The sequence below is a fragment of the Bos indicus genome, chromosome 1 (assembly GCF_029378745.1).
Source record: "Bos indicus isolate NIAB-ARS_2022 breed Sahiwal x Tharparkar chromosome 1, NIAB-ARS_B.indTharparkar_mat_pri_1.0, whole genome shotgun sequence".
Taxonomy (NCBI): Eukaryota; Metazoa; Chordata; class Mammalia; order Artiodactyla; family Bovidae; genus Bos; species Bos indicus.
In genome coordinates this window covers 90,345,884-90,368,713 of record NC_091760.1, presented here as the reverse complement: position 1 = coordinate 90,368,713, position 22,830 = coordinate 90,345,884, and the positions used below count along the sequence as shown (strand labels likewise).

Here is a 22,830-nt window from a genome sequence, read left to right as displayed (position 1 = left end):
ATTTTTGCCTGTCATTCTATTCAATCACTTTTGTCCCAGAAGGAGCAAATCTCAGATGGGAGATGTCAAACTGCTGTTCTTTCCATCACATTTAGCATCCAGGTGCCTCTTGTAGTAAAAGCATTCACCACATTTAGTATGACCGTATGATTAAAGCTATGGATTTGTACCTTCATAGCATGGTTTTTAAATGTAAGCCAAGCCTTTTTTCAGTGTTTAACCAAAGAAATATGTCTGTTCCAATGTTGAGGAAAATCACTTGTGCTGGATGCTTAAGAGATACTTTGGTTGCTCTGTGGACTTTTCTCAAGGACTTCTCAAAGATAATTTTTATTTATTCATTTTTTAAAGAAATAGATACTAATACAGTTTTTATAAAGATGCTTGTGTTGACTGGAAGAGAGTAAAGCTTCAGGTATATAATGCAACTTCCTTAAACGGAAATAGAAAAGATATAAGTTGCTACCACCGAACCGCTCTGCAGGGCGCAATCACCATCTCCCTGTGGGAGGGAAGACTTACCTGGCTGTCATCTCCCACTGGGGTGTCTTACCTGGTAGCATCATCTGTTGACAGAGAGAACACTTAAAGGTTTTTAAGGAATCTTTCTTGCCATCGCTCAGAGGTTTTTACTTCCTCTTGATCACTCTTCACTGTTATGGAGACTTTGATTATCTTTCTAACGTTCACCAGATGCAAACTAACTCGTGACCACCCTGGCACATTCCTGAGTACTGACTGTAAGAATGGATGAATCGGAGATCAATTGCCCAGGACTGTTTTTCCAGGTGTCTTACCTACTCTCCTGACAGAGCCTGGCCTCCTGAAACTATTCAACTAATGCGCACACAAGGCACCATATTACAAGTATATTAGAAAACTGCAGTGAAAATAAAACCCTCATTAATGGGACTTTTCACTATAAACAATTATGATAAAATACGCATTCACTCCAGTACTTTTGTCTTATTTGTGTTTTAGGCTGGGTGGGCTTTTTGTTTGTTTGTTCTTGTTTAATTGGTTCTTATTTCCCTTCAGTTTCCCATCCACTTTGTCCCTTCCTCAAACTTCTGGTCAGGTGATGGTACGTTTTTTTTTTTCAGCACAATTATCCTTTATAAGTAAAAACCGGGGAAAAAAATGTAAGCTATGAAATTTGGGAGAGAAACGATAGGTGAATGTCTGCGTTCCATCTGACTTCTTTCTTTACATGTCCTCTTTGATGTTGATAAACTGGTGTCTGGACTCCTAATTATTGGCTTTCCCATAGAATTTTGGTTTGGGTTCCTCTCTTCACACCTCCATGCTTTTTTTTTTTTTTTTTTTTTTTACAGTTACAGGTAGACTTCCTGCACTAGCTATCCTCTCAGACCCTAATTTTTGTCCTTGGTATTTTGTTGCTAGTTGTCACTGACCTGCCCATTTCCCGAGAGGACTGGGCAAAGCCCTCTTCCTGTGTGCATTCTCAGGGCCCTGGGGTGATGGCAGCCGCCTCTAGAGTTGACTGTGGTCTCACTCTTTTTGCAGCTCCAGCTGCACAGGTCTCCTTCCTGTGCTTTGAAGTGAAATTCATGCCCCGTTTTGCTTCATAGATTTTCACATGCTTTTCTCTACCTCTAAGGCAGCCTCTTCTCCTACACTAACTCCCACACTTAGTTATCATTTTGTCAATTTCAGGTGTCCATCCAAATAACCACTTCCTCCGATAGATCTCCCCTGCATAACCCCTCTGCATAGCCCATGTCCCAGAACACTTTATGCATTTTCTGCATAGCACTCACTATGGTTTGTAACCATATATTCATTTCTATTATTGTTTGATGACTGCACTTCCTTTTTGAGACTAGTAGGCTCTTGTCCCCAATATCATGACTTTTATGGGTTTTTTTGCTCATCACTGTATTCTCAGCTACCAGCCTAGCGCCTATGTGAATTGCTGAGTGAATAAACAAAGTATAGGTATCAATAACTCTTCACTAACAACCAAGCTGTTTGAATGAAGACATTGGAATGATGAATGAGACTGGTATTTGTTTATTCTTGGGTTTCTGGCATTAATAGTATTATAGTACAAACATTTATAGCATAGAACAATATGAATACAGCTATATATCTATAGCATTAGATAACAACTTATAGAGAAATTACATGATGATACTTTTAACATGGACACTAACTTAAAGATTTCTTAAAGTATATGTTCTGTCATAGTAATGCTGCATTTAGCAACCTGGACTTGCCTGTGTCAATGAATCACTGTTTATAAAAGAATCATGACAAGATATAGGTGGCCCTTTGTATTTCTTCATATCCTTGAATTCCGCATCTGGGGATCCAACCAACTGTGGATTGAAAATATTTGGAAAAAAAATTCTGGAAATTTCCAAAAAGCAAAAGTTGAATTAGCCATGTGCTATTAACTATTTCCATAGTACTTACATTGTATTAAGTATTATAAGAAGCAATCCAGCCATGATTTAAAGTATTACTATATGGGAGGATTTGCTGTTGAGTATATGCAAACACTATGCCATTTTATATGAGGGTTGTAAGCATCTGTGGATTTGGTACTCTTGGGAGTTCCTGGAACCAGTCCCTTGCAGACACCAAGGGATGACTGTACTTTGTTTCCATTCCCTAGGCTTCATTAACTACACATAACATCAGTATAACTACATATAACATCAGTTTCCATTCCCGAGGCTTCATTAACTACGTATAACATCATATAACTACATATAACATTAGGCAACAAGCATATGGCTACATTGTCAACTAGTATTGATATAATAGATTCTATGAATTTGAATTAGTCAGAATTTGCTTTATAATAGAATTGTAGAAAAGACTATTCTTCTCTGTATTATAGGCACAATATAGTACACAGGGTCTACTTAAAGTGTTGACTACTTCTATAATCCTAAAAACTTAATGGTATTTTGGCTAGGGTTCTTAGTAAAGAACAAGCAAGTCTATTGTAATTTAAGCAGCAAAATGTATTAAGCTAAATTACAGTGTTAGTGTTACTATGTGTTAGAGTTACTAACTGTTCCATTCAGTTCTAGTTTATCCTTGACATTATCAATAGCATCCCCTTCTATTCCCAAATGTGTCCTAGTTCAAATGGCAAACTGTATGATCCCCTATACAGGGCAATTGGGAGAGTTGGAGAAATGGATAAAGCTTTCAGGAACAAGACCTAGACCTCTAGGTCTAATCCACAAAACTGGATTAATGAGGGAGCTGTCATTTGTCACTACCACTGACTCTAGAACCACTCCACAGATCTGCCACTCCAAAATCATATCTCATGGATGAGAGAGGAATCCTCCATCACTCCCTGTACCTCTGGGGCTATTCACACCATCAAAATATGAACTCCTCATTCAGACCCTAGTTTCCCATAAGACAGAAATCAGAAAACTGCTTGCACCAGTTGTACAAGAGTCTGCGAAGATGTAGTTTGGGGGATTCCACCTGGGGAAAACAAGGTTGAGAAAATAGAAAACAATTAAAAACAAGAAGTGTATTTAAAATATTTTGAGCAGCTGCAAAAGACAGATGTTACCCTTTATCTGGACATACATCCATTTTCCAAACTTAAAATACTAGCAATAAAAACTGTAGTCCCACTTAATGAGGTAACAATCTCTCACACAAATAAACAAACTCATTCTTTCCCTAGATGAGGAGACTATTTAGCATAATCTTTTTAATTTAGTACAATGTTTTAATTTAATACAGTCTTTTGTAGGTCTAATATATGTAGTATCACTACATGTTTCCTTAATCCTGTCTTGGTGTTTGTAATTTTGTTGTTGTTCAGTCGCTCAGCCCTGTCCAACTCTTTGCGACCCTGTGGACTGTAGACCTCTAGGCTCCTTTGTCCATGGGATTCTCCATGCAAGAATACTGGAGTGTGTTGCCATGCCCTCCTCCAGGAGTTCTTTCCAACTAAGGGATAGAACCCACATCTCTTATGTCTCCTGCATCGGCAGGTGGGTTCTTTACCACTAGCGCTACCTGGGAAGCCTCCAATATTACAAAGTAAATGGTCTTTATTTGATGTGAATAACTTTCCTCATCAACAAATAACTAGTCCATATTACTTTTATCTTTAGGTTAGTGGTGACTCAGTTAGCTGGATTTCTTACCTATTGAGTAGACCCAAATTCCATTCATTGGGAATTGAGCCCCTGATGGCTCTTGTATGAGGTTACTCTAATTTTCCATTAATTTTTACTAGTAGACATGGAAATGTTAAGGAATATCCTATTGAAATTCTTGAGTTAAAGGAACTCTTTTGTGTTTCCATTGCAGAACGGTAATTATTCCTTTCTAATCTTGCTTAACCCCACAGCCAACATGGTAATCCCCCGTGTCTGCTCTGTCAAATGACTTGAGACACTGTTGTGCCCTTGGTGGAAGTATTCCTCCCTTGAGCATCAAGAGCCTTAAACCAAAGCAGTTGAAAGTGGCAAGGATGTGAACTTAAATTCATGTTAGTGAGCCATTAAGGGAAAAGTGAGAAGTACCACTCCCATTTTGTTTCCTGCTTCCTAAGCTCATATTTCTGGCCATGGCTGAAGAAACACTATGTATTGGATGCTACTTTATGGCATATGTTGTATCCTACAAGATGTCATCCTAATTTTGTGCCATATCTTCTAATACAGGAACCAAAACTAAATCTTTAATAAGTCATTTCACTTTTGTATAAAGCCATCTGCTTATAGTTGGAAATAGTAATGTCTCCTAAATGCATCAATCTGAGGTTCTAATCATTCTGCTGTAAAATAAGGTCTATGGTCAGAACCAATGTTACATAAATTATAGTGACAGAGAGTGAAGCATTTGGTCAGTTCACAGATGATATTGCTGGCAGAAACTTGGTAGACAAGATGGACAAATCCATGTCTAGAATGTATCAATTTCAGACAGCAGTGATTCCACCCTCATAATGTTGGAAGAAGCCTTATATAATTAATCTGCCATCAGGTGGCTGGTTATTCCTTTTGGGGTATGGTATCATATGGCAGGACTCATGTTTGTTCACCATTGCTTTCAAACTGGGCATTCAGCAGAAGTAATATCCAGATATCTGGGGGAAAAGAAGTCTAAGTTGTTAAGCCCATACATCAACTCTCTCTGAAACCATGACCACATTTTTTCATGAGACCGCTTAATAATTACTGGGTCACTGTGGAAAGAGGTTCACAAACCCACACGGCAGGACACCTTGTTCAGTCATCCACTGAAAGCTCCGTATAGAGTCAGTCATTTTGCATATTCACATAATGTTCTCAAACTCTAGAAGAGTTTAAAAGTCTAGATTGGTCTTTGCGGTAATCTTCCTTATCACCACCTCTCCAATCTTATTCCTCCAAGTCCTTGACTATCCAGTTGAATTATTAGGTATTGCCTATAAATTAATATAGATCTGTAGCTTATCCTGCTTTCCAGATAAATGGATCATGAGATGCCCTGTTTGAAGTTCTGCCATTGGGAATATTTACTTTTCTATATGAGCAATCAGGTCACCCCAGAGTGGGGTTGACATGATGAAGTGCTCCACTTCTATACGTGGGGTGATTGAGCTGCATTAAAGGGGACAAATAAATACTGCTGTGTGATGTGGACAAAATGAATACTTCTACACAATAGAGGTTCCTATAGGGTGCTTTTTAGTATTTTCATTTCCAGTGGAGACAACAGTAAATTGGAATTTTTTTTTTTTTTTCTCAGTCACCTGCTTAGAGTTCTCTTAACGAGGATAGTGGTGTGGTTTGAAAGAACAAAGGCACCATGGCAGGAGTAAATGTACTCAGAGAATGAGTCATCTGCCTTTAAAACTTCTGTTTTTAGGACCTACTTGAATCAATTCAAATAGAAATTATTTCCTGGGGATGATGGATGCTGCAAGGAATATCTGATTTTATAGCTCAGTAGTTGAGATAAAATATAGTTCATGGTGGGTTGCTCAATTTCCATAGCCACATGTGTACTGCTCTCAAACATTCAGTCTCTACCAGGATCCAACAGCAAAGTGAGACTTACCCAGAAGGAGAATGCCATAGTTATTCACTTAAAAAGATACTGTACTTTGAAATGTGAGGGTATGCACTATAGTCTGGATCTTCCAGGGAGTCGTCTATTGCTTTGTGCCACATTGAAGGCTAGAAGACTTTCTGTGACCTGTTAATTATTTGTGGAAGCAGAGCTAAACATCATATATAATTTTTACAAAATACAAAAATTGAGCAAGCATCATTCCCCTTTCTTATGACAGTGGATGCATATTGGAATTCTTTTCTTTCCTGTTGGAGGAGACATTTTGAGACACTTATCTCCAGAAATTTCAGTCAACTGACAGGCCTCTGTATTTTTCATATCTTTTATCTTTTGATGGGGCTTGCCATTTGGCATTAGTGGCAAAGAATCCATCTGCCAATGCAGGAGATGCAAGAGACCCGAGTTCGATTCCTGGGTTGGGAAGATCCCTGGAAAAGGAAATGGCAAGCCACTCCAGTATTCTTGCCTGGGAAATTCCATGGACAGAGGAGTCTAGTGGGCTTCAGTCTGTTGGGCTACAGAGAGCCAGACACGATTGAGCAATTAAGCACACATCTTTTGATATGTATATATTTTATGAATGTATACGGGTATGGATGTGAGAGTTGAACCATAAAGAAGGCTGAGTGTCCAAGAATTGTTGCCTTCAAATTGTGCTGGAGAAGACTCTTGAGAGTCCCTTGCACTGCAAGGAGATCAAACTAGTCAATCCTAAAGGAAATTAGCTCTGAATATTCATTGGAAGGACTAATGCTGAAGCTGAAGCTCCAATGCTTTGGCCATCTGATGCAAAGAGCCAACTCATTGCAAAAGACCCTTATGCTGACAAAGATTGAAGGCAAAAGGAGAAGGGGGCAGCAGAAGATGAGATGGTTAGATAGCATCATTGACTCAATGTACATGAACCTGAGCAAACTCCAGGAGTTAGTGAAGGACAGGGAAGCCTGGCATGCTATATCCATGGGGTCACGAAGAGTCAAACACAACTTAGCAAATGAACAGCAATGGTACGTACTCTTTCTGTGCACTGCATTGCATTAGCATAAAATAGTTGGTTTACAGACCACCTGATGTTCTGTGGGCTGGATTATGGCAGTCAGCGAGTTCCTGTTGTTCTTTGGCAGTGAAGCCAGTCATGGTGTGTGTCTGTCCCTGCCAGGTGGAAACCATCTGCATCCAGTGTTCTCTGTTTACTGGGACAGAGGAAGAGACATTGGTCAGACTGAAAGGTCCGTTCTAGCTACAATGAAGGGTCTGGACTGATTTTCTCTCCTGAGTGATAGCATCCTTCAGACATGACAATCCAATTAAGTGGGAAATAACCCTTGTTGTTCTGTGAGACCTCTCTTCTGCAATGGCCAAATAGGTAAATTAGACGTGAAGTGGCAGTAATCACCAGTTGTGCATCTTTTGTGTGTGTGTGTGTGTGCGCGCGTGCATCTTTTAAGTCTCCATGATTACTACAGGAATATGGTTCTGCTTTTCTTTTCTTTTTTTTGTCCACACCACATGGCATGGCCCCTTGCACTAGAAGCTCGGAATCTTAACCACTGGACCACCAGGGAAATCCCAGGACATATATAGTTCTGTCACCATAACTTTATCCAGGTTGTGGTAAACTTAAACCCTATCTGTATTAGAGTTCTCCAGAGAAACAGAGAACAATAGGATGTGTATGTGCATATTTGTGTTGTATGTATATATATAATGTGTATGTATTACATTGACCAAATGTCTGGGTATCATGGCCTAGCCTAGTGAAGTCGCTCAGTCGTGTCTGACTCTTTGCTACCCCGTGGACTGTAGCCCACCAGGCTCCTCTGTCCATGGGATTTTCCAGGCAAGAATACTGGAGTGGGTTGCCATTTCCTTCTCCTAGCTGACACATAAAATTAACCATCACGTTTTCTTTTCGTTCCCATAATACTCAGAAGCATCCTGATGGACCGTCAGTCTTCTTCCACATACCTTCCTTCTCTTCCAAAACTGCAGGGACCCTGGCAGTCCTGTGTTGTTAGGCTTCTTATTCTATAGGTTGTTGTTTAGTCTCCAAGTCGTTTCTGACTCTTTTATGATCCCATGGACTGTAGCTCACCAGGCTCCTCTGTCCATAGGACTTTCCAGGCAAGAATACTGGAGTGGGTTGCCATTTCCCTCTTCAGGGGATCTTCCCGACCCAGGGATTGAACCCGAGTCTCCTGCATTGCAGGCAGATTCTTTACTGCCGAGTTACCAGGGAAGCCCCCTTATTCTATATAACCAAGTGATAATTTAAGTAGCTGTCACCACTGTTGCCAGGGGCTGGATTCTCCTTGCCTTGTAACCTAACAACATTGAATAAGCAGCTACACATTCTCATTTCCTGAAAGGTTGGTTGTCCACCATCACATCTGTCATTAATTACTCTACTGGTCAGTGTTCTTGTTTGCAAATAACAACTCACTCAAGCTAGTCTTCACTGAAATAGATTAATAAAGGATCTTAGGTAGCCTGGGGGATAACTGGGAAGGCAGAAGAAAACGTCTAAGTTTCCACAATTCAAGTCCCGAGGAACACTGAAGAACTCGTCCGATGAGGGACATGCTGTAACTGCTGCAGCTCCAGAAACAGCAGCAGCACTGGCCCGAGGAGAGTGCCCCTGGTGCCAACCCCAGTGGGTGGAGGTCTGAGAGTACAGTGCTTATGGTGTAGACACAAAAGAATGGACTAGGAACACAGCCTCCTTTCATTCTAGTTTGAAGGAACATTCATCCTAACCTGTTGAATACCTAATTTCAAAACAGTGCAGTGCTGACAATGACATTTCCAGATAATTAGGTAAGAATATAAGCATTACCGTCCTCTTTAGAAGAAGGAATTCCTCTGAGTTCAAGAAAGCATTGGGGCCTCCCCGGGTGGTGCTAGTGGTAAAGAATCCACTTGCCAAATCAGGAAACACAGGAGATATGGGTTCAATCCCTGGGTTGGAAAGATCCCCTGGAGTAGGAAATGGCAACCCACTCCAGTATTTTTGCCAGGAAAATGCCATGGACAGAGAGGCCTGGCAGGCTACAGTCCATGGGGTCGCAAAGAGTCAGACACAGCTGAGCGACGAAGCACAAGTAAGCGTTATAACGACTGTAACCACACCTCTAAGCAACAACATGCTCTAGGTCATTGTGATAAAAAGGATTCTGAGATGGCCCTGAGATTCTGCCTCTGGTGTCCATACCTTCTAGAGTCCCCTCCCCTGGTGTATGGGTGGAAACAGTGAGTATGCCGGGCTATCACTCCTGTGATTACGTTACTGACCTTGAGTTAACCACAAGGGAGATTATCCTGAGTGGGCCTGACTTCCTCAAACAAGCCCCTCATAAGAAGTTAAGCATTAGTAAACTGTTTTCCTGCTGATTTGAAGACAAGCAAACTGCCAAGTTGTGAGAGATGGAGGCACATGGCTAGAACCTGGAGACCTTGGCTGACAGCCAGCAAGTCATGGGGACCTACGCTGCAGAGAGCTAGATCTTTCAGACAGTCCCAGCGAGCTCAGAAGAGGGTCCCAAGCTCCAGGTGAAAACCCGGCTTGACCGACACTTTGAATTTAACCTTGTGGGAGCCTGTGCTGATAACCTAGCGTGCCTTCCTGGACTTCTGACCTACTGAACATGTGAGGGGACAATGGGTATTGTGTAAGTCACTAGCGTGTATGAACTCATTGCACAGCTATAGAAAACAAAGACAGTTGTGGTTAGGAGGAGCAACCACTGACAGAATTTTTAATCACATAAAATGCCTCTCCAAATCTCTCCTTTGTATTTGCTTTGGGAATGGAGGCTTTCTCAGAGATACGGGGCAAGAGAAAAACAAACTTAGCAGTACATCAAGGAATCCACTGACTGCCTCTCTTCTTCAGGCATAGAATCCTTATGCTCTAATGACTTAGAGAAATAAAACCTAGATTTTGAGGTTAGTCCAAAGGCCTGCCTCCAAGTCCCAAGATCTACTACAGAACTCGGCCCATTATTGGCCCATTTAAAATAGTACCTGTACGTCAACTATACTTCAATAAAATGAAAAAAAAGATAGTAGCTATGATCACTACTGTCACATATACATACGTACAGGAAAAACTCATTATTAGTAGTACTTTTCATACTTTTTTCAGTTCTGTAATTTATAGGCTTCTATTGCTTCTGCTATACATATATGTATCTTCCTGAGCACAGAAATTCTTCATGTTAAAACTCCCCAAATGTTATGTACTTCTTGTCAATTTCCAAATGAAAAAAAATCATTTTGCACATCTTCTTTTTATGTCCAAATTTATTTTATTGAAATAAAATAAGACTGGATGGTAGCATAAGTATTTTTGTCTTAGTAACTGGATCTTATTTTCAATGATTGATCTGATTCACCAACAGATGACTTGATTTCAAATATTGTTTGAAAATGCCTAGTGGCTGTATAACAGAATGTTTAACCATGCTTGGTAGACCTATCCCAATTTTTTAGTTTCAAGATGTTGAAAACCTTCATATCCTCTGCTACTGTTTTCTGATCACTTAGACGTTAGAAACTGTACTTGGCTGTGAGTATTGGGAACCAGAAAAATAGAAGCTTAAATTAATGAAGGATTTTAATCTCTTCACATTACATGAGTTGGACAGTACAGGGCTGGTATTGTCGTTTCCTGCTACCAGCATAATCTAGGTTCCTTCTGTGCTTCCACTCAGCTATGCTTAATGGATGCTTGTTATCTGATGAGCCCAAACTCACAGTGTGCCTTCGGGCATCACATCTACTCTCCGGGAAGGAAAAAGGAAAGGGCATGGAAAAATATTTTTATTTGAGTCTATACTGCTTTTAAAGAGGATTTTTAAAAGTCCCAACCAATGGCATCCACTAATATCTCATTGATCAGGACACATGGCCACTTCTATGTTTAAGAAGTTTGGTTAGTTTTGCTTTTATTGGTTAGTCACTTTGTTGTCCACCCCAAAAAAGGTGAGAATGGAGAAAATTATGAATTTTTGCCACATATAGCCTAGAGGAAAATTAGTATTATTCAAGAAGAAAAGTAATTTGAACTGTCCAACTTTGAATTGGCAAGCAACAAAACTATTTCCGCATTTGCATGGCAGAGTTGATACTGTAAAACAATGTGACAGTACAACATGATAGTATTGTCTTGAGGCTAAAAGCTTATAAAACTCTTTAATTATTCAAAGAAAACAGCGAGTTATAAATAAATTCCACTGGAAGATCTGGCTCATAACTAAAATGGTCAAAATACAATGTACTTTGTGTGGGTTCTTTGTTAACTATTGATTCTCATTAAGTACAGATTTTTTATAGATAAGCATTTTTTTTTCTAGAGCAAGCATCAATATTAGTATTCCACTTCTTATGAACATTTATATTGCAATACACATTTACACACATGTTCTAAGGAAAAAAACTGTCAAGAGATAGTACACAGATGATCAACATGATGAAAAATTTCAGTATACAGATGTGTTCCTTAAATATGAAGATACCATGTTCTTGAACTTGATTCAACTGAGAATAATCTGACTTTTAGGAACAAGCCCAGAAGAATTGGATAATTTGTTTTCCCTGCTGAGGAAGCAGGTTAGTTTCTTTGGAGTGCAATTTCAGATGGGAGGGAAATGGTGAGTGAAATGTGAGTGCTCACACTTCAGCAACAACTATCATCAGTACATCACTAGTAAAAAGATTTCTAGAAGGTAGCGTTTTTTATACCTGCTAAAGTATACTTAGTTTACTAACAAGCATGTAAAATATATTTGTGTCTTTGGTTTCCTTGCCTGTAACGTGGAAAAAAACAATTGTATCTACTTCATACAATTGAAATAATTAGAAATCAACATGTAAATACATAGAATGAGATTGGAACATAATAAATGCTTAATGAGTTTGCTACTATTCGTTATTAAAGCAAATCCAAAAATAGGATTAATAACATCCATTCTTTGTATGGAGTTAGTGTAGGTTGTCAAATGATGATTTATTCTTTCTGGTGAAGATGAGGAATGGTGAGTTAAAATTAAATTTCTGCCACCCAGCTCTTCTTGTTGTTATTGTTGGCAGTGATGAGGTCATTTCACTTTTATTCACCTGTGGGGCTTAGCAGGACTGTTGGAGAAGGACTGAGCAAGGGAGTTACAATCACTGAGTCAACAGGAATCAGCTCTCATTATCTGGACCCTCCAATTCCTCTACTTATTTGTAAAGTGTATTTTATCCTTGTTGGTTCTAAGATTTCTGCCTTTAAGTCCCAAGATTGTATATTTCCTTCTGAACCTACTACAGAGAAAGAAATCACTGCTTCCAGAAAATGTATTATGCTCTTAAGATCCCAGGCAAGGTGAAGGCTGCTGTTGTGATAGAGGTTGATGACCATTGACAGATAGCATTATCTTAACAGAGAGATAAAATTAGTAACTACTATATTCTAAACAAGGAAACCACAGAAAGACATGCAATAAAATGTCACATTTCATTCTATGACATCTCTGTTATCAAGTGTTCAAGTTTTCATAAAGACATCTTGAAGATGGATGAGGAAAGCTGCATGATTAGAGCACGAGGCCTGAGGCTCAGCTCCACTTCTCACTGATTATGTTTCCTTCAAGAAACTTGGCATCTGTGAGGATGGCCACTGTACTCAACTAAGCAATACGGAAAATACCTTGGCTTAAAGTAGATGCTTATCTCTTTCTCTGCAGAAGCCCAGAGATAGGTAGTCCCTCTCTGGATTCAAGGTGTTACTTTGTTTCCAGACATGTTATAGCCAGCAGGAAGGAAGTAAAGGGTCAGAAGCACACACTCAATCTTTTTTAAGGCAAACTCAGGCACAAAGCACATCTCACATTCCATTGGCCAGAACCAGAGGTCACATGGCTGCTTCTAGCTTCAGGAGTGGCTGGGTGAGGTAGTGGTCTTTAGCTAAGTGACCATGTGTCCAGCTAAAGCTCTACTACTATGGAAGGAAAGAATGGATATCGAAAGATAACAAGCAATATGCCTTATCTGTTCCTTCCACCTCTCAGTGTTTGGGAGAGGATAAAATCATAGCCAAATAGAAAAAGCACAGGACTGGTTTTATCCCATTTTTGTGGTGTCACTGATAGGCTATATGAATAATCCACATAGCCTGACTGTTGTGGGGAAGAAGGTGTGGACTGCAACAAGGAGGATGGGCTAAAGTGGTCTATAATTCCTGTGTATAATTGTATAAAAGGGTAATATTTTTCTCTTGGGGTTGGGAAAAATTTGCAGCTTAGGTGGGAAAGAGACTTTTCGGAAAGTGACTTTGTGTTTCTTCTTGAGAATGTGTGCATATTTTAAAAGTGACCCAGAGATTCAAAAAGTTATGAATCACTGTTATACACGTGAAACCTGTGTAATATTGCTCACCAACTATACACCTCGATAAAAATAAATAAACAAGTGACTCATATAGAAACGGAAGCAGAGATGGAGAATAAAGAGGTATAGCTTCACCTTATACTTGCAGAGTAACCCTGAAATAGACAGGATATGGAACCCTGGAACCTGTCCCAAACTGTCCTCGTGTCCCCTGCTCCCCAGTGTGGGTGATACTCTCAGAGTGCTGCTACAGCCCATCTGCCCCATGTAGGCTGTGCATGTAGGCTGTGTGAATGTGTGTGCATGTGTGTGTTTTGGGGAATAGTGTGGGTGTGATTGGGACACATTCTAGGATAAATACAATTAATCTATGGAGTGGAGGGTCCTTATTCATATGGGGAAGGATCACGGAAGGCTCTCTCTTTGAAGACCTCAGTGGACAGAAGGCAGGCTAGGGATTGGAGTTTATCCACAAGGAAACTAGTATCATGTGTTTAAAATCCGCTTTCCCTTCAGTTCTTATATTTGGCATCCAGTTGTAAATCTATTCTCTCTAATTACCCCCTGATATTCACTACAGTCTGTTCATGTAGTAGCCTATGCTAATAATAATGTAGGAAATTAAGGGATGATGAGGTGCTGAGAAGCCCGATGTTCTTGCTGACCCCATCCCTTGAGGCCAGCATCACCAATGGCAGCATTATTCCAAAGGAAAAGAGTGGTCCTCCAGTTCTAAGATCAACAGAAAAGCCATCAGAGACCAAGGCAGAGGGGTTTGGAGTCAGGTCAGTGGAGAGATAGGTGACAGCCACATGGTTTCTGGAAAGAAATGAGACAAGCCCCAGATTTTGAAGGATACACATGTAAATATTTTTTCCTGAGACAAAATGGAAGTGGGGAAAATCTCAAATATAAGTGGGGAGGATAGGGTCATAAGTAAGGGTGGTACCAACTGAGTAGAGGGCTAGGATACTTCCAGGGGGAGACACCTATGTTCCACACATAGTTACGCAGGACATGACGGCTAGAGTGGATGAGTGAGGGCACTGAAGGGCTAGCGGATCCTGGAGTCCAGGCCACACTGGGAGGAACAGCATGTTGGATAAAGCACATGCTAGGGAAGGAAACAAGGACTTGCAGGAGGCCCTGTGGGCAAAGCACGAATCACATGGGAGTGCCTGGGCCAAAGCAGACGGTCAGGAGGCAGTGGTCAGAGGGGGAGCAGAGGTCACAACCTGAGGTCTGCCTTCCTACCCAGCCGGCAAACGTGACATTACAGAGTGATGCACCTTCAAAACCTCGAAGGCCTCAAAAGTGAATGGAAAAAAATTTTTTTTGGTTGAAGTTTTTCTTTAATGCCAGAGAACTGACATTCCTTGATTATGATGGAAAGAGAAAACTTTTCTGACGACACTGAGACTTTCTTTGGCTTTTTACGTGATGAACGGCCCACTTAAGCTTACTCTTTATTGTCTCTATGAGAGGACATCCTTGGCCCATTCTATCCAGCAAGTATTTCCCAAACTTCCCTGACAAAGAGAATTACTTCGGTTTTACCCCAAACCAACGGAATCAGAATCGTAAAGAAGGGACTCCAATGATCTGCATTTTTTAAAACAAGGGCTTCTGTGAATTCAGGTACACTTGGGAAATATCATGTTCTCTAAGCAGTGATTAGAATGCTATGGTGGTTCTGGAGGCAGTAAGCAGGTGTAAGTCAATGGATTTATGATGGGACACAAGAGGAGGCTGGAATTCAGGTAGAAAAGAAAGTTAAACTGAGATAAGGGACATAGACATTCTAAGAGTAGCAGAACCACAAAAACAGATTTCCAAGTTCTTTGTCTTAGTTTTGCTTTCCAGGCCTCATCTCCTCACATGCAAAATGAGAGATTACCCTACTTTCAGAGCCCTGTTGGGAAGGCCCTCTCAGGCCACTCACAATCTCCTCCTCAACCTAAGCAAACCTGCATGGATTTGCTTTGCTCATCAGGGCTTCTATATTAGTGAGTGCGTGCATGCTCAGTTATATCTGACTCTTTGGAACCCTATGGACTCCATCCCACCAGGCTTCTCTGTCCCATGGGATTTTCCCAACAAGAATACTGGAGTGGGTTGCCCTTTCCTTCTCTAGGAGATCTTCCTGACCCAGGGATCGAACCTGTGTCTCTTTTGTCTTCTGCATTGGCAGGTGGATTCTTTACCACTGAGCTACCTGGGAAGTCCCTTCTATATTAGGGTTTATTTAAATAAAGTGTTCATTTTTCCAAAGTTTGAAAACTGCTGCACTAAGTGATTTCTAAGGTCCTTTCAGCTCTAGGATATAAAGTGTGTCTGCCGCCACAATGCCAACAACACAGATCATTAACACAGAAAAGAGCACCAGGGGCCTTAGGAAGCAGGTCACATTTTGAGGTCCGGATTTTTTTTTTTTTTAATATTGACTCCTGCTGTTCAAGCCTGCTGGCTTCCTTGTGTGGGCTGACATTTAACTGAAGAGGAAATAATTGTGGTATCTCCATGAATTTAGGAGCTCAACTCAAAGACAAAAATTTACCCCAGAGGTTGTTTGTCATTGTGTGGACAAAATAATAACTGGTTAGTTGTCTGAATTTTCCCTCTTTTCACTAGTTATTTTAGTATCAAGTAGCTATAATTAAACGTAAGTTCCATCGGGTGACCTGGCATAAGAACAGCTATGCATTCAGAAGCAGATGTAGCCAGCAGCAAGCCAGGTGACTGGTGGGAGAGCTTGTCAGCAGTTTAGAGATGCCACTTCCTTTATCTGGGCACTACACACCAGGACTTCTTCAGAAACAAGCATCTGTTTAAAATGCTTATAACCTTTGCTTTCCTGCTCACCCTTTAACCCAGGAAAGACTGCTAAGTGTATGTGGTGAAACTTGGGTGCAAGTCCAACTCTATTTACTGTGTACTTCGGACAAATCACCTCTTACCTAACGTGGGGGATAATAATATCTACTTTGCAGCACTGCTGTGAGAATTAAAGAAGATAATGCATGTGAAAGCATTTTGTAAATAGCACAAAGTCTTATGAATATAAAGGTGCATTTATCATAATGAATAATGGCACCATATTCGAGCAAACAACATTAGGAAAAAAACACTATTGCATTCACAAGTTCTACAAATGCTTTTATATATAACCAGACAGTGTGCATCTATTAACACATCCATTTATTCACTCATTCACTCAGTTTCTGCCTGTATAGCACCAGTCCCTGTGGGAGACTAGAAGCAACCGAAGGGGAATAGTTAGATGAAAAATACATTTAGGGTTTGATGATTTGTTAGATGTTTGATGACAGTTCAGTGTGTGGGGGACCACTATCACATTCCAGGTACTGGGCTTCTCCCTGTGGGGATCTAAATTGTTAAGACTCTATTTCCCCAGTGGAGAGGCTCATAGTCACAGAATGGAGACAGAGGCTCAGGCAGTCTGAAAAATCCAGTGATCCAGAGCTGGCCCCTAGCTTGGCAAATAAATGCTGACCGAACACAGATTTTATCTTAAGAGATTTTAATCTTAGGGTCACGTTTCAGAATGTTCATTGCTCTCCCCATTCCCCCTGTAACCACACTCAGCCATGTCTTGCCTGGATGCCCAAGAGTCCCCCAAATGCCTCGAATAAATTTCACAGTGTCTCTTCAGGGATGAGCCCAGTTTGACCTTTCAGAGTAAAATGACTAGACTCATGAACAGTGGTGTGAGGTTTTCAGAGGCTCTTTAACTGAGTGCTAAAGGGAAAATAACCTTTTTAATAAAAAATAAAAATTGGTGTGCCTCCCATTGAACATGTTCTTTTAAATTATAGTAGAAAACACTTAAGTGATTTATTACCTACACGTATTATTCTGCTGAGGAAATAAGCAAGATGAAATAGAAATAAATGGATCTAGGTGGTTTTTGGCGAGTTAACTGGGCCAGCATGTCCTTTGGTTTACCTGTATCACATTACACTAAGCTCATCTGGGCGTTTGTCACCCACATACTGATCACAGAGATCAGAGCTTTGCCTTACACACGGTTAATTCCAAACTTGCTTTACTTGCTGTTCATGAATGTAAATAAAAACAAATGTAAGCTTGACCATATAATCTCTGATAGGGAGGTTGAAACTGGATGGTAACTACTAGAGTTTTTCACTAGAGTGGAACTTTGTCCCTTGATCTGTCTCACTTCTCCCAGAAAATGATGACAATGAATATGGAAGTTTTCCCCCTATGAAGTACGCCTCTCCTGCCCCATTTCCCTCTTTCTTAAGAGCTCTTAGGCCAGAGAGCATGGCATGTATTTCACAATCCAAGGAGGTCAAACAAGGATAAAAGGCGGGGTTTCCTGCTGGGGGAGCCCTCCAAAGCCAGCAGCCTTTTCTCTGAGCCTCTGTAAGATGCTTCTCCATGTCCCCTGATGTTCTCTGTGCCCTTGACTTGAATTAGGTCTAGTGTTTCCTGCTGGGGAGCACCTGTGTGTATTTGTCCTCTTCACGTTAGAAAGACTCCACGCACTACGTGGTGTTGAAGTGGGTGCCTTCTGGTGTGTTATCAAATAATTCCTCTGAGAAAGGCCAGTTCCTCTTCCGCGGCCTCGGGGGCCGAGAGTCCTTTAGCTCTGGACACGATTTTGCTGTGCCTGCCTTAGTGCCGTGGTGCTTTGTAGTCTCCATTTGTTTATCTAACTTTTTTTTTTACAGCTGTTGGATATAGACAAAATTTATATGTCCTTTCCTGCTCGTTAACACTGTACCATTAGTATAAATGGGGAAACAGTGGAAACAGTGTCAGACTTTATTTTTCTGGGCTCCAAAATCACTGCAGATGGTGACCGCAGCCATGAAATTAAAAGACGCTTACTCCTTGGAAGGAAAGTTATGACCAACCTAGACAGCACATTCAAAAGCAGAGACATTACTTTGCCAACAAAGGTCCGGCTAGTCAAGGCTATGGTTTTTCCTGTGGTCATGTATGGATGTGAGAGTTGGACTATGAAGAAAGCTGAGCGCCGCAAGAATTGATGCTTTTGAACTGTGGTGTTGGAGAAGACTCTTGAGAGTCCCTTGAACTGCAAGGAGATCCAACCAGTCCATTCTGAAGGAGATCAGCCCTGGGATTTCTTTGGAAGGAATGATGCTAAATGATGCTAAAGCTGAAACTCCAGTACTTTGGCCACCTCACGCGAAGAGTTGACTCATTGGAAAAGACTGATGCTGGGAGGGATTGAGGGCAGGAGGAGAAGGGGACAACACAGGATGAGATGGCTGGATGGCATCACTGACTCGATGGACGTGAGTCTGAGTGAACTCCGGGAGTTGGTGATGGACAGGGAGGCCTGGTGTGCTGCGATTCATGGGGTCGCAAAGAGTCGGACACGACTGAGCAACTGATTTGATCTGATCTGATCTGTACCACTTTCTTTAAAGTATTTTTACTTCTAATAGGCTTGGTAATAGCCTTATAGCTACAAAAGGTTATGTGAAAAATATTGGAACTTGTTTAGGTCATGCATTTCTTATGATCAAATGTCATTACACGTTGTTGTTTTAGTTGCTAAGTCATGTCCGACTCTTTTGTGACCCCATGGACTGTAGCTCAACAGTCTCTTCTGTCTATGGGATTTCCTAGGCAAGAATACTGAAGTGGGTTGCCATTTCCTTCTCCAGGGAATCTTCTCCACCCAGGGATCGAGCCCACGTCTCTGGCATCGGCAGGCAGATTCTTTACCACTGAGCCACCAGGGAAGCTCCCCACTACACATTAGTGATCTTATAAGAAACCTCATAATAATTCTAAGACTGAGGTTATCCTGAACACACTGTCATCACCCTTTCTTTCATATCGTTATAATAAAGGCAGTTAACATTTGCCCAAGGTATAGCAGTTTTGGGGGTTTCCTGGGTGACTCAGCGGTTAAAAGTTCGCCTGTGCTGCAGAAGATGCAGGAGACGCCACGGGTTCAAACCCTGGGTCGGGAAGATCTCCTGGAGGAGGGCATGGCAACCCACTCCAGTACTTTTGCCTAGAGAATCAATCCCACAGACAGAGGAGGCCGGCACACCATGGTCATAGGGTTGCCAGAGTTGGCCACAACTGAAGCGACTGAGCACACACGCGTAGCAGTTTGGAAAGCACTTTCCTGTTAAGCACCCATTATGTTCTTTCCACCATTATCAATGTCATTTTACAGATAGAAACGCGTGGCGTAGAGGACAAGAGATTTGCCCCAGGTTCACTCAGTGGGGTGCACAGGGAGCCAGGATTTGAGGCCAGGCTTCTGAGCATAGGGCCACAGAGGCCGCCCAACCCATGCACGTTTTCTGTTTCTTGAGATTTGGAGGAGCTGGCCAAGACCACATAATGATAAACTTATCTGAGTAGGTGGAAGGATGAAGATTTGGTTCTCATTTTTCTGCCCCTACTTGTGTGATCCTGAGCAAATCTCTTAACTCTTGAAGGCCTCAGCTTCCTTCTTTCTAATAGGAAGGGTGGGAACAGCCCAGTGTTTGTCAGTGGGGATGGCTTCATGCATGCATTTCTAAGGTTCTGCAAATGCCTATGTGGCTTCATGGAGGTGGAGGCTGAACTCAGACCATTCTTAACTCTTGTTTTCAAATTTCGGAATTCTTTTTTTTTGGTTGCACTGGGTCTTTGCTGCTATACACAGGCTTTCTCCAGTTGCAGCGAACAGGGACTTCTCTCTTGTGGTGGTGCAGGGGCTTCTCTTGCTGCAGAGCACAGGTTCTCAGTAGTTGCATGGGTTCAGGAGATGTGGTGCATAGGCTTAGCTGCTTACGGCATGTGGAATCTTCCTGGATCAGAAATTGAACTCGTGTTCCCAGCATTGGCAGGAGGATTCCTACCCACTGTACCACCAGGAAAGTCCTATTTAAATACTATCTTAGTTCAAATGTTATCAATGTGAACTTTAATTGTATTGTAGGAGAAATCAGTCACCATGCATGAAACCAACAGAGATGTTCAAACTTGTTTTGCAAACTTAACCCCTCCCCCAACCCACTTTGGAATACCAAAGGATTAAATGTGAAGAGATCAGGAATGAATGGAAATTGGAAAGTTTCTTTAGAGAGAGTGTCAGTATGCTGCTAATACCCTCAGCCCACGGAGACGGGGAAGGAGGTGCTTTTCCCTCATTCCATGATCCATGACCAGGGCTTCTGGGAGACTGCCTGATTTGTGCTCCTGCAGTCTGAAGTGACTGACCCTGTGGACCTGGATCTGACTTCACCTTGAGAAATCTAGATCCAGTAGCTGGCTTCCACATTGAGTGGAAGACTGTGGCTTAGGAAGTAACTGCACTCCCTTTGAAGTGTGTGCTTTTGGTGAACTACATGCAAGAAACAGATAGAGCTAGCTTGGGGCTGCCTTAGATTCTACCTAAGAGAGCTCCCTGGGGTAGCAAGGAGACCTCAGTAGAAAAGGCAGGAGGTAGGGACTGATGACAGATGTATTAGAAACCAATTCTAAAGACATTCATACCTTTATCACAGGAACAGCAAGTATAAGTCCACAGAAGAGAGAGAATCTTCCAAGGACCTAAAATATCACCCTATGAGAGAGTCAACTTGAAACACTTACTAGACCCAGGGAGCAGCTGTATCACCCATGACACGAGTAAGATATTTTCTGCTTCTTTGTCCTTTCTTTTTCTCCTCTGACCCTTTAATTCTGGAGGTGTCACAAACTCTATCAATTAGTTGGGGCAAAGCAGGTGGAAGAAGGAGGTGGGAAGTTAAAGAAATAGCCAGCCCAAAGCCCTTCCCCACTGCCAGGCCCAGCCTAAAGCTGTCTTCACTGGGGAGTAGAGAAGCATAAACTTTGAAAGGAGCTCAGAGTTTTGGTTAAACTGGACTCATCAGATTAATAACTGAAGCGAACTTGTTTGGAGGAGTACAGTGAGCAAAGGACTTTCTCATTTTTCTGGCTAAGTCTGAGAATGACCAGCAAAGTCTGGCACTGAATACCATCCAAAGGACAAGGAGCACCAGTATGAAAGAACGAGCTTGCAGAGGTAGTGAGGAGAAAGGCATAAGGTTATTTTCTGTTACCCTTCATGGATTCTGAACACTGGTAACAATGGCAAATACACTAAAAATAACACCATTTTTCTTTGTTCCTGATAAATTGATTTGAAAAAGAGTTCTCAATTTAAAAAGCTGGAAAGTGGCAAAAACTCAATGATAGAGAAAGACACTTCCAACACGGGCATCGATGTCAGTTGGCACAGAGTGGGAAAACACTGTGGACTGTTATTTTCCCTTCCTCATTGTGTTCACATCCATTTAGATCTTATGGATGAGATTAAAGGAACTGAAATTGTTCCCTTCTCTACAAGAGGAGACGACACAACTTTGATCCTGGTCCCTCCCAGCTCCCCCCACCCCCAAACACAGAGACATTAATAAACCTTACATCTAAATTAGGGGGAGAGTGGAAGAGGAAATCAAGAAGGGGCAACAAAAATGAGGTTAAGGAACAGAAAGAGAAAGAGGAAGTTGAGGGAAAGGTTACTGTGGGCAAAGAGTCGCCTTCCAGATCAGAAAGGAGAGTTAGAGCCTCTGGAGCAAGAACAGGGGCCGCCTCTCCACTGACCAGCTCCCCCAGCACTGCTTTCCCCCTCTGCCCTTTGCTCCCACTCTCTGGGGGATGGTGGGAACACCCCACTTGAACGATCCTGCCCACAATTCCAAACACATCCTTGGCCTCTGTACAACTGCTTAGGTTCTCACCTACCTCCCGTTCCAGTGTCTCTCCTCTCTTATTTACTCCCTGAGGGTCTTACCAAAGTCCCGCCCCCAAGGCTTGTTTCTCATCTAGATGGACAATGACACAGGGTCCCCAATAGCTGCTATAACACAGTGCATCTTATAATACCAATTATATTTGCTGCCAAGCAATAAACATTTCCTTTGCTTTTCCACACAAAACGCTTTATTGTCTCCATGTAGTTCACAGCTTGGAAGAGAGCTCAAGAGCGGTTAAAACGCTGCCCACGGGCTGCAAGGAGAGGCTCAGGCCGAAGCCCTGACTCCGGATGGGTACAGAGGGCCCCCTCAGGGGCCTCTGGGCTGCCAAGGATCTAGTCCTCATCTTCTTGATGAGTTTCACGTGCTCGCGGGCGCGCGTGGAGAGCTCCAGGAAGAAGGAGCGGGCGGTCTGCGCGCAGGACGGAGGGCATGCAGGTCCAAAAGCACTCGGCTTGGTTCTTCTCCCGGGCCACGGAGGTGTCCACAGCACCCAGGGTCTTGCCTCACTCATCATGGGACAGCACCTGCGCCACACTGGTTTGGCATCTTCCGGAAATGCCAGGCGCCCTGGCACTTGTCCTCGGCCGGTTGGTGGACATCCCCA

General features: G+C 42.0%; 1 long non-coding RNA gene across 1 annotated transcript in view; it reads left to right on the top strand.

Annotated features, from left to right (window-relative positions):
• Positions 1–22,553, top strand: part of LOC139183668 (uncharacterized) — a 64,761-nt gene extending 42,208 nt beyond the window's left edge. Inside the window, exons 2-3 of the long non-coding RNA XR_011567266.1 lie at positions 20,970–21,093; positions 22,428–22,553. This is a non-coding gene — a long non-coding RNA (uncharacterized lncRNA). The remainder of the gene's footprint in view (positions 1–20,969; positions 21,094–22,427) is intronic.
• Positions 22,554–22,830: the final 277 nt, after the last annotated feature.